We start from the raw sequence: 13,368 nt of genomic DNA, 5'->3' as shown, positions 1-13,368 counted from the left end.
AATAGATCACTTGCTGGTTTCAGGTACCCAAATTATATTGGGTCCTTTTCTGTTAGTAACCAGGGAGTTATCTCCCTTTTTCACCCAAGCGTAAACACCACTCAGTATCCCATATTTCTTGATGTAACAGAAGTAAGAGGTGTGGCCATGTGTGCCACAATAGAAACATGTAGGAACTCTATTTTTATTATAAGATCTTTTATTAGTACGAGTTACATGTTTCCTATATGGTCTATTTCTACGTAATGGTGGGATATACCCTAATCTAGTATGGTCACCAACATTTCTTGTTTTACTTAACAAGGTATCTAATTGGTTTTGACTCTCTTTAAGTGTTGCGAGTTTTTCATTAAGTTTTAAATTCTCATTTCTCAAGTCCTCGCAAGACTCATAGACAGTTGTTTGACATAATTTATCGTTAGAGCAGTCGCATGAATTACAAGAAAAAATTAGATCTAAAGTTTCATTTTCTAATTTCAGCTCATTTAATTCTTTTTGTAGAGTTAATATTTTTTGATCATTTAGTAGGATTATCTGTTTTCTATCGGCACTAATCCTAGCTAATTTCTTTAGTTCTTCATGCATTTCGACATATGCATCATATAAAATCTCATACGAAGGAGAATGATCAGAAGAGGATGATGTGTCAGATTATACCTCATTATCAGCATCCTTTGTACTACCTGAACCGTAAGCCTCATATGTTCTAGTCATTAGGCATAGCTTGGAGGTCTCCTCTTCATATGAGGTGCTTGATGTTGTCTCCTCCTCCGGTACATCCCAGACAATATAGCCTTTCTTCGACTTGAAGTCCCATGAGTGCTCTTTTCTGAATCAACCTTCTTTAGGTAAGTGGGACATTGGAATTTCATGTGTCCCGGCTTACCACATTCATGGCAAGTGAAGTGCTCTTTATTCTTGCCTTTTCTTGTTGATTTGCGCGCCTCTTTCTTTTGTAAACTTTTGAAACCTCCTTTCTTCTTCAAGAATTTCCCAAACTTTCGTACGAGAAGGTTTAACGTTCCTTCGTCAATGTCAGAATCAGAGTCAACATCATCTATCTCTTTAGTAGGTTGTGATGTTGTTGTTGTTGTGAGAGATATGCTTTTCTTTTTGTGGTCTGACTCTTCATGCATGGTCAGGCGTCCAAGCTCCATCTCGTGCTCTTGAAGCTTTCCAAATAATGTCGCCAAAGGCGTGGAATCAAGGTCCTTAGATTCCATGATAGCCGTTACTTTAGGTTGCCATCTCCTGTCAAGACAACATAGAACTTTGTTAGGAAGTTCTCCTTTGGTAAAAAATTTATCTAGAGTAACTAGATGATTTACAATATGAGTGAATCATTTTTGCATATCGCCGATGGATTCACTTGGTAACACACGAAATAATTTGTATTCATGTTTCAGCGCATTCAGCCTGGCACACTTGACCTCGCTAGTGCCCTCGTGAGTCACTTGAAAAGTGTCCCATATCTCCTTCGCACTTTGACACTGAGATACCCGAAAGAATTCGTCATATGATAGGACCTATGTAATTATGTTCTTAGCGCGTAGGTTGTAGTGAACCTTTTTGCGCTCCTCATCGGTCCATAAACCTTTAGGTTTTTCTTTCGGTTCGTCATCCACTAAGTGTAGTGGGATGAAGGGCCCGTTGATTACGGATTCCCAAATATCCGAATCAATGGCCTCAATAAAAATTTACATCCGGACTTTCCACTAGGCATATCCCTTGCTAATGAATACGGGAGGACGATTAATGGATGCGTCATCACCGCCAAAGGGGTTGGTGGAACCCATTTAATTCCCTTAGGATCACACGAATACGGTTGAGCTAGCACGTCGTACTAGCTGTGATACCACTTGTTAGGTATCAGTGGTCTAGACACACCTAGAAGGGGGTTGAATAGGTGTAGCGGTTATCAATTACCGCTTCTCACACCAAAAACCCGGTTCTAGAAAACAGCTCAGGTAATCGATTAATCAATGGACTTAATCGTTTAAAACGTATCAGAAACAGAATTGGCATATTGGATTCTTGTACAGCAAGTTACCAACAAACAAGTAGAGATATAGCAGATATTTTTATGCACAATTAATAAGGATATAGCAGAGTAGTAGTATACAAAATATCAGCTTAATACACGAATTAAAACAGCTTGAATTATAAAAGAGATTAAGAGAGAACAGCTTGCACAATAAAATTTTTATCCTGGTTCGTTTGCGGATCCACTTGCAAACTACATCCAGGCCTCCCTTCTGATCTTGGGAGATTTCTCTTCACTATATTGAAAACTTTGCATTGTTACATACACCAATTCAATTACAAGACTCTAGACACTTCTTTCTTGAATTTCAAGAACCTCTAACCTTTGTTTGACTATCCCTATCGCCTGAGAAAACCTTTCTCGCGATCCAGGCCCAACCAAGATCCTAACTCTAAATTCAAGACCTCCTAGTCTTGGTGAAGATTCACTCTATCTCAATGCTGGTAAGACACCAAGAGACTAAACCCAAAGTACAAAAAAAGTATACAAAAAACGCGTTTTACCAAGCACTAAAATGCTCAATTTACAACAATGAAAAACTCAAATATTAACCCATTCTAAAGTAAGCCAAGCCATCATGTATATGTGAGTTAATACAAAACAATAAATACAAAATATTTCTCTTAAAACCTCTAACAAGAATGCATGAACATGCCAGAAAGAATGGATGAGATTAAGCATATGAAAACAGCATGCAATACACCATGATCAACATCAATTAAGCATGTTAATCTCTCTTCCTCACACATGCATCTCTCTTCTGCCTATTATACAGTAGATCACTAAAATATGCTATCTAATCAATTCTAAACAATATTATGCAATGCTCCACGTTTCTGTAATTTGCCAGAACTTATACAAAATAGATTTGACCCTTCAAACTGTTGCATTCAGTTACGCAGTTAAAACATAAAACAGTTATAACAGAAAATAGACACATTAATCGATTAAGTCACCACGTTAATCGATTAACCAACTTATATCTAAATGTGATTAAATGTTAAACTACTTATACATTATGCTTGACTTCTATACATTTTTTAGCAATTATGTTATGCCTAATATGCACATATAACATGTATGATTAATGCATGAACACATAATAAACTAGATGATATGCCTCATGAATATGATATGTCAATATTTATGGCTTGTGAGACTTGCATCTAAACTCACTAACTAAGGCGCACATCCTAGACTACTTAGAAATAGAACTCTATTGATATAACCTAGTCTAAGATATGACCATTGAGTTCTAGGCACGTTGATTATTGAGACATCTTCAAGCTTTTACTAACTCATTATCTTCATTAAAACATCGACAAAACATTACTAGTGTAATCTTTGACACTTTGCACTTTGATTATCTAGTGAACATTGAAAAATCCTCTATTTCATTTTGCTAATAGTGGATTCCTTTCTGGCTTATGTTGATATTCCATTTTAAGCATGACTAGAACATGACCTTCACCAAAACATAATAAACCGCTTGTGACTGACTGTATGTCCACAACAGCACCGTATCACTTTCTGGCAAGCAAATACCTCCGAGTTTCCACCTCTCGTCTTCGTTTTCATGTAATTTTTATCATGATCATTTTTTTTAACAGAATTGATATTTGTTATCCTTAGGTCCATCATTATGTTGCTACTGGGAATAAGAACTCTAAATTTGGCATTAGAAATGAGAAGCTGCAGTGGTTTCTAGATGCTGTGAAGGAGCAACCTAATGATTTAAAGCTTGTAGGGGCCCACTGCCATCTTGGGTCAACAATCACCAAAGTATGTTCACAAAATCTATAAATGTTTTCTTCTTTCATCTTCAGGTTTAACTTGTATTATATAAATCTAGACTAAGGATTACATTTAAGTGCTTTATCAGTTATCATTGTTAACCAAGTTTTTGTTTTGTTACTTTGGCTCTTCTTATCTATAATCTATACATAGTAACCTTGGCCCCTTTTTTCTTCTGTTGGACAACTTTTATTTTGTCAATTTGCATTGTTTTATTTTGGTTCTTAATATCTCTTAAGCATAACCCTTGAACACATTGTCACTTGACTTTTTCCCTTTCAGGTGGACATTTTCAGGGATGTTGCCACGATTATGGTCAACTACATTGACCAAATCCGAGCCCAGGGTTTTGAAGTTAGTTATTTAAATATTGGTGGTGGACTTGGCATAGATTATCATCATTCTGGTGCTATCCTTCCTACACCAAGAGATATCATTGATATTGTGAGGACCACATCCCAGATATCTCAATTTGTGATTATGCGCTAAATTTGAAATTTTATATAACCATGAGGAATATCTATTAACTGATAAAGGGCATTCTTAATATTGCAATATGTATAATTAAATACAATATTTTGTAAGCTGTGACATGCTGACTCATTTGGAAAACAATTCCTGTGAGAACTATTACATTTGCATAAATTACATGAATTTAGTGTTTCAATTGCGTACCGCATCACGTGATATGCGGTTGCAGTGACCGCCGCAATTGCGGTGTGACACTGAATCACAATGATGCGACCATAACAGATCGCAATGCAACCGCATCGGACCACATTTGGGCCGCATTGGGCCACATCGATATAAAAAATATTTTTTTAATCACAGAATAATTCACACTGCAACAGCTGCAATCCACATCGCAACGGCCGCAATGACTGCAATTGCAGTAACTGCGATCACAATCACAATTTAAAATACCGCAAGAATGTATAGTGTAGTTTCTTTGGGGGACTAGATCATTGTGATGAGATGCATGCATTGTTGGCTGTCAATTGAATCTTGTAAGTTAATCTGATTGATATGGAAGGAAGTTTTCAGGCCTGGTCACTTGTGACTGATAAAGGTCCCAGGTGAACACTTGTTTTTTATTGGTGAGTACTGAGTAGGTCATGTGATACATAATATTTGTATACTTCTATTGCCTATAGTGCTTATTTATTTTGGTTTCACATATACTATAAGAAGTGCTTGTATATTTGTGTTTGCATATCTTTTAAACCATATAGAAGAAATTCTGCTGCTTCTTAGACATGCATGTTAATAATACTGAATTAGACATGTTCTGTGCTATCTAAATGCATTCCAATAAGAATGATTCACTCTACTTTTCCTTCAAAGTGTTCCTGCTAATTCTGTATTTCCTTACTCGTGGTTGGACTAGGTACGGAGCTTGTCCCTTCACGTGATCTTAATCTCATCATTGAACCAGGGAGATCACTCATTGCAAACACTTGCTGCCTAGTTAACCGGGTGAGAGGTGTCAAAACTAGTGGATCTAAAAACTTTGTAATTGATGGAAGCATGGCTGAACTTATCCGCCCTAGTCTCTATGATGCTTACCAGGTACTTATCCAAATGCACTTCACCTCCTATGGCTTATAAAAAAATACATCAATATTGATGATGATGTATAACATATGGTGTTTTCTCATTTGAATTTTGGATTCCGTGCTCTCTTATTGTTATCTGAGGGTTATGTTGGAGTCCAATGAAGACTCTAAATCCTTTCTGTGCATGTGCTTTTTATCTAAAACAAGATTGGCTATAAAACATTTTTTAAAGTCAACTGAAATTTTGCCTGCAATTTTTTACGGTTTGGACTGTTTGACTGGGGTGTCATATCGACATCCCCCTATGCCCCCTTCCTCATGCTTATGCCAAATCTAGAGAAAAAGGTGGTGAAAAGCTCAACACATTTTGTCCAAGCCTAGCATTTAAAATAATTTAAATGAAAATAAGTAGAGATGACAACAAGACGGATTGGGACCAGGTTTGTGTTTACCCAACCCCGAACCCAAACACAGCGGGGCTAAAAAATACTACCATCCCCGCTCCATCGGGTTTCGGGTTACCCGTACCCACATCAAACCCGCTACCTGCCCTGTATCATTTAAAGGGACCCTTTTGCTCTTGTGTAATACATATATTACTTATATAATTCTATAATTTGACATTTAATATATAAGTCGGGTTGGATTCGAGCGAATATCCACGGGGGTTAGGTTGTCATCCCTAAAATTAAGAGTATATGATATATGTCCATTTCCCATCTGTTTTGGAGTTAACAGACCTCTAAAAGCTTATTTCAAGATTATTATGGTTATATGACTGTGCTTTTTTGTTTTCATTAGATGACATTTCATTGATTGGTTGCAGCACATAGAGCTGATTTCTCCTGCCCCAGAAAATGCTGAGATAGCTAACTTTGATGTAGTTGGCCCCGTCTGTGAGTCTGCAGATTTCTTAGGAAAAGATAGACAACTTCCAACACCAGACAAGGTAACATTGTATTGATTTTATATTTAGTTAGTTGAAGGATTGCATCAGTAACTATTGCGATTATGTATATGAATATACCTCATATTTTCTTCTTCAAAACATAAGCCAAAGGCCTCATTATATACAAAGTACAATGGTAGTTGCTTGTGAAAGAAGCAACCAATCATTAGAGAATAAAAACTCAACCAACTAACTTACCCTTAGAACCTTTCTAGAATATACAAAAAGTGCTCATGCAAAACACATGTGCCAATTAATAGCCCATGTGTCCAATTTCTGACCGAGAGTGTTATATCGCCAAGGGAGGTTCTTTTGGTGCGCCAAGCTTGGCCAAGGTCAAGTTCCTGGCCGTGTAATGTTGGTCCGCCAAGCTTGGTCAACTGATGCCCAAACTCATGAACTGATGTATCAAGCGCCAACCTTGTCTCATGTTTCTGACCGTGTAATTGTTTTGTGTCAGGCTGGACCATTTGGTGCGCCTGACCGTGCTCACTAGATGCACCTTGCCTAGTCTGGCCAAGGCTACTTGAGCTGGCCAATACTACCTGATGCAACCATTATTACCGTGCTGTTTGGGTCAGTGACTCGTGTTGAGCCACAAGTCAATCCTTTTGTATTTCTGCATGAGCCATCTGGGTCATCATCATGTTGCTTGGCTGTCAAGTTATTGTGCTCCAATATCCCCCCACAAGCTGGAGCATATAGGTTGATTATGCCTAGCTTGGATAGTAAGAAGTGAAAAAGTGCAGGATCCAGGGCCTTTGTTAAGATATATGTTGTTTGCTGAGTTGTTTGAATAAGGAGAAGATGAAAAAACATTGCTTGGAGTCATTCACGAACCACATGGCAATCAATATCAATATGTTCTCATGAAAAACTGAGTTTGCTGCAATATATCGTGTCGAATCATTATCAGAATATAAGAGGACAGGTTGAGTAAACATTACCTAGAAACTTGTGAGTAGATAGGTAAGCCATTGGATTTCAAAGAGGTAGAAGCTAAGGTTCTATATTCTTCTTCTGAGGAAGAACGTGTCATTGTGTTTTGTTTCTTAGATTTCCAAGAAACTAGGAAACTAGGGAGTCACCAAGGAACACGCATGATCCTATGATGGATTTTCATGAATCTATGCAGGCTACCCAATCTGAATCACTGAAAGCCTTCAATTGGAGGGGTAATGTGGATGAGTAGAAGAGTCCTTGTCTTGGGCTTCCTTTGATGTATCTCAACACACGAGTAAGAGCTTGTTCATGAGTTGTTGTTGGATGTACCATGAACTGACTCAATTGTTGTACAACAAAATTGATGTTAGGTATGATGTTTGTTAAATACAGTAGTCTACCTACAAATCTTTTATAAGGTGTTGGATTAGAGTGTGGAAGAGAAGTGTCTTGATGTAGTTTGGTGGTCTTCACATCAGGTGTTGATATAGGTCTTGATGCTAGGAATCTAATATCTGCAAGTATATCAAGAGTGTATTTTCTTTGGCATATGGTGATGCCCAACTTGCATCTAGCAATTTCTAGCCCTAGAAAGTATTTGATTGGGCCTAGATCCTTGATTTTAAAATGAGTGTCTAAGCAAAGTTTTACAAAATCAATTTCCTTTTGGTTGTTTACAACCAAAACAAAGTCATCAACATAGATGAGCAGTGCAGTGAAGACAGATCCTAAGGCCTTGGTGAATATGGAATGATCATAGTGAGTGTGGATATATCGAAGGGATAATAGGCATTTCGTTAACCTAGTGAACCATTGCCTTCCACTCTACTTTAATCATCACACCCTAAGGAATTGTCATGTAAACCTCCTCAAAAAGCTCACCATGCAAGAATGCATTGTTAACATCAAGTTGATGTACAAGCCAATTTTGTGAGGCTGCTATGGCCAATAATAATCTTATTGTGGTAAGTTTAATGATTGGGACAAATGTGTCAAAATAATCAATCCCTTCTGTTTGGTTATATCATTTGGCAACCAACCTAGCCTTATATCTCTCAATGGTGCCATCAGACCTATACTTAATCTTATAAACCAATTTGGGTCCTATAGGTGTTTTGTTGGGTGGTAGGTCAACTACGCTTCAAGTACCATTAACCTCAAGAGCATTCAATTCATTCTGCATGGCCTCTATTCAGTGCTGGTGTTTCACAGCCTGTGCTCAATGTTGGTGTGGACAGACAGGATATGGCGTAGATGTCTAGGAGAAATAGTGTTATAGCATAGGACAGTAGACAAAGGGTAGCAGACTCTATTGGATTTCTCAGCTTTGTCATGGCTAGAAGAAAGTAAATTACAATGGAAGTCTTGTAGATAAGTAGGTGCATGTCTATTCCTTTGTAACCTTCTAACAGTAGAACTATTGTTTTCAGAGTCTGTGGAAGTAGTAAGTGGTTGTTCATTGTCAATGGACTCAAGGATTAGATTATTCTTGTTTTGTTGGTCAATAGTCTCGCTAATATTGGGGTTTTGACATAGAAAATTGAAGTCATTATTTTCTATAGGTTCAGTGGCATAGTCTTAGTCTGATTGGTGTTGTACGGAAAGACATGTTCATGGAAAATGGCATGTCTAGAAAGGAAAATTTCTCTATTCTTCAAATCAAAGAAGATATATCCCTTTGAAGTGTCTTTGTATTCAAGAAATAGACACTTTCTTGCCCTAGGATCTAGCTTAGTCTTATGTTGTACTAGAGTGTTAGCATAGCATAGAGGACCGAAGACTCTTAAGTCTTGCAGGTTAGGAAGTTTGCTATGAAGAAGTTCAAAGGGGGACTTATGCTGAAGGTTTGGAGTAGGCAACCTATTTATAAGGTATACAAGATGTTGAACTGCGTAGGACCAGAAGGCCTTAGGAAGCTTTGATTGGAAGAGTAAGGTTCTAGCCACATTTAAGATGTGTCTATAATTCCTTTCAACAACAGAGTTTTGTTGAGGGGTCTCTACACATAATGTTTGGTGCAGTATTCCCTTTTATGTGGAAAAGCTAGGGGTATTAAACTCTATGCCATTATCTGTACTAATGATCTTGATTAATCTATAAAATTGAGTGTTAACCATTTGGACAAAAGCATGCATCAAAACTCTAGCCTCAGCCTTAGATTTCATGAGGAATAACCATGTATGCCTAGTATGATCATCAACAATAGTGAGAAAATACTTATGGACATGTATGGAAGTGTTGACTATAGGTCCCCAAATATTCATATGGACCATATCAAAAACACATAAACTCCTATGCATATTGTTAGGAAAAGAAAGTTTGGCTTGTTTACCCAAGTGGCAATAATCACATACATGCTTTGATTCACAATTAACATAGTCAAAAGTTTTGCATATAGAATTCAGTATGCTTATTGAGGGATGATGTAGTTTAAAATGCCACAAGTCAAAGAAAGGTACAGTGTTCAAGGCATTTACATTGTGTGTTATATCTAAGTTATTCTTACAATCTCTTCTAATCATGTATAGCCCATTTATAACTTCAGCATGTCCAATCATCTTTAAGGTAGTTATATCTTTAATAGAACAATTGGAACCATCAAACATTAGCTTACAATGTAAGGTATTTGTGAGTTTATGCACTGAGATAAGATTATATTTAAAATCAGCACATACAATATATTGTGTAAGGCTAATGATGCGTGTAATGTTCCTGACCGTGTAATGTTGGTGCGCCAAGCTTGGCTAAGGTCAAGTTCCTGACCGTGTAATGTTGGTACGCCAAGCTTGGCCAACTGATGTGACAAGCTCATGAACTGATGCACCAAGCGCTAACCTTGTCTCATGTTTCTGACCATGTAATTCTTGTGTGCCAGGCTGGGCCATTTGGTGTGCCTGACCGTGCTTACTAGAAGCACCTTGCCTAGTCTGACCAAGGCTGCCTGAGCGTGCTGATTGGGTCAGTGACTCATGCTGAGCCACGAGTCAACCCTTTTGTATTTCTGCTTTAGCCATCTGGGTCATCATCATGTTGCTTGGCTGTCAAGTTATTGTGCTCCAATAATAACATGTGCAATCTGTACAAAACTATGATGATGATAACTATGCCAACTTGATTACACTATCTGAGTCGTGCTTCACTTTGCAGGGTACTGGTCTGGTTGTTCATGATGCTGGTGCATATTGCATGAGTATGGTATCAACTTACAATTTAAAGATGCGGCCTCCTGAGTATTGGGTATGGAACTTATATATATATATATATATATATATATATATATATATATATATATATATATATATATATATATAAGTTCCATACCCAATACTCAGGAGGCCGCATCTTTAAATTGTAAGTTGATACCATACTCATGCAATATGCACCAGCATCATGAACAACCAGACCAGTACCCTGCAAAGTGAAGCACGACTCAGATAGTGTAATCAAGTTGGCATAGTTATCATCATCATAGTTTTGTACAGATTGCACATGTTATTATTGGAGCACAATAACTTGACAGCCAAGCAACATGATGATGACCCAGATGGCTAAAGCAGAAATACAAAAGGGTTGACTCGTGGCTCAGCATGAGTCACTGACCCAATGACTTCTCCAAAGTAGATAGTAGTTTTGAGAGGAAATTACAGTTGGATAAACGCACTAATGAGATAGCAACATGATATTAGTACTCAACTAATTGGTTCGTACAAAATCTAACTAAAGATTGCAGTTGTACATGTAAAATCCCATATAGGTTTCTAGTTTTGCACCACTTATACACAATCCAGAACTCTAGATGGGAAACTTTGCATGAAAACACACTGTTAACTTCTTCAATGATTTGTCTATAAAGAGTAACATTATATTGTAAAACATTTTAGGTTGAAGACAATGGATCAGTGACCAAAATCAGATATGGGGAGACATTTGAAGACCAAGTTAGGTTCTTTGAGGGCCTTTGGTGGAGACCTCATTTATTGGAGGAAAAGAAGCCTTGAGATTTCTTTGTAGCTTGGCTTTGTATGCAATGTCATTTTTAGTATAGGTTCATCTTTTCTTGTTGAATCTGACACTTTGAAAGGGAAAGTATAATAGAAAGATTCACTATCTAAATTAAAAATAAAATTGTGAGGTAGGGTCAAGATTCATATTTGGTAAAGTAAATTCTACTAGTATTAAAAACTTTAACTTATATCCCCTTTCAGTTTATAGTTTCAGTTCTCAGTAAATGCCAGTGTACTTGTAGCTGCCACTTTAAAAGTGGAGCTCTTGCTAGGCTACAATATGTATGATGATTATTTTGTATCAATGTTTTAAATTGTGTCGTGGTTGCGGTTAAGTTATAATGATAGTGCCTTTCTTTTATAACTATGGATATCCTTCTTCCTGAAGTTAATCCATTTTGGAGGTGCGTAATTGTCTCATGTTAATTGTTTTAATGACTCAAACTTTTGACATAATACGATAATACATAAGAATTCAATGAAACATTATACCACTAAACTTAGTTAGTTCCCTTTGCATAATGGTAGTGTTTGCATTAATCAATTATCTAACCATGGTCGTAATGTTAATCGGGATAAGAAAGCAATTAATAAAAGACAAATAGTTAGTGTAACCAACTAAGAGCTATATTATGGACACAAATCACATGTTCTTCAGTAATGTCTTATTTCTTGTCCAAACCAATTATATATTGCATATGGATAAAAGAAAATGTTTAAAAATGAAAAATAATACTTTGATTGATTTGGGACAGGGAATGAGAGACTGTTCGGGACTGGCGATCTCTCTCCCTATGTTATATCTGTGTCAGCATAATGTAACCAACTAGGATATAATAACCGGAAGCATTTGAAGGAAACAAGAGCAATAGTTATAGTTAGTGTAACTAAGAAAGAGGTTCAAAATAGATAAACTCAATCCTAAAAACATGCATATCTTTCCGTGATAATTTCAACTAGATGACTTTTATTACCATGGTGATACTCTTTTTTAGGGTTGAAACCCTAACATAGGAAATAAGAATATATTTTAAAGAAAATGCAATTAACGGCTAAAGAAAAAACTGATAATTTTTTATTACTCAAATTGAAAACATGTGCCATCTATAAATAGTGTCTTAGTATCTGCCATACCAAGTCATGGGCCTATTACTATTGGCCCAATTGATTAAAACAGTAAATATTAAGTATTAAAAGAAATCATGGACCTTCCTCCTTATATAATACAATCTTAAAATTAAAACTTAATAGGAAGGTGACTAAGACTCTTTCTCAATAGTCAGAGACTTCCTTCTCCCAAAAAACCAGACGTATATATATTTCCAAAAGGCATGAACCATACACAGATGTTGCCTTTGCTATTCAGCTTCTCCATAAGAGATTTATACATATCAAGCCATCTTATAGTTATCTTTCATAGAAAACTTACAAGCTTTGGCCATCTAGATATCTGATAACTTCTAATCGAAGACTAATGCAACAATTTTAGGCACTGTTCTTCGTATGGCTAGACGGGGGCTTGTTCGGCAAGTAGTTCTTTTTGTTATGAGTGTGAGCACATAATACACAGTATGTTACCCTGTTAAATATCAGTATGCTAAGGTATATGTAGTAGGGTTTGTATACTCTATGCATATTCGTTTCTAGTATCACTTGTATGTTCAAATCAACTTTTGTTCCAATATAGGAGAAATACCTAAGGATCAAATTATTTTTTGCTTGTTGTAACTCTTTCATGTAATTGAGTATATATTACCAATTCTTCTTCTTTTCTTTTCTTTTCTTTTACGGTAGGTAAAAATCTGGTTCGTTCCTTAAAGGGAATCAATTTACGAAAGAACCACGAATTGGTACAAGAGAACCAATATGCAGTTCTCTACTAAAATGAGAGAACTGTGTTTCAATGCTAAGGAATAAGTTATCATTAATGCTAAGGAATAAGTTATCATTATCTCGTTATGGAATTTCTAGAGAAAAGTCATAAAGGTAACTATAGTATAGAAATAACTAACTAACCAAGAAAAAAGGAAATACTGAATAATACTTCATTGATTCTTCTCTGCAGCAACATACATATAC

General features: G+C 36.5%; 1 pseudogene; it reads left to right on the top strand.

Annotated features, from left to right (window-relative positions):
• LOC109359852 overlaps positions 1–11,610 on the top strand; it is a 35,065-nt pseudogene extending 23,455 nt beyond the window's left edge.

The sequence above is a fragment of the Lupinus angustifolius genome, chromosome LG11, assembly GCF_001865875.1.
Source record: "Lupinus angustifolius cultivar Tanjil chromosome LG11, LupAngTanjil_v1.0, whole genome shotgun sequence".
NCBI classification, from domain to species: Eukaryota; Viridiplantae; Streptophyta; class Magnoliopsida; order Fabales; family Fabaceae; genus Lupinus; species Lupinus angustifolius.
This window is presented reverse-complemented; position numbering and strand designations above follow the sequence as displayed.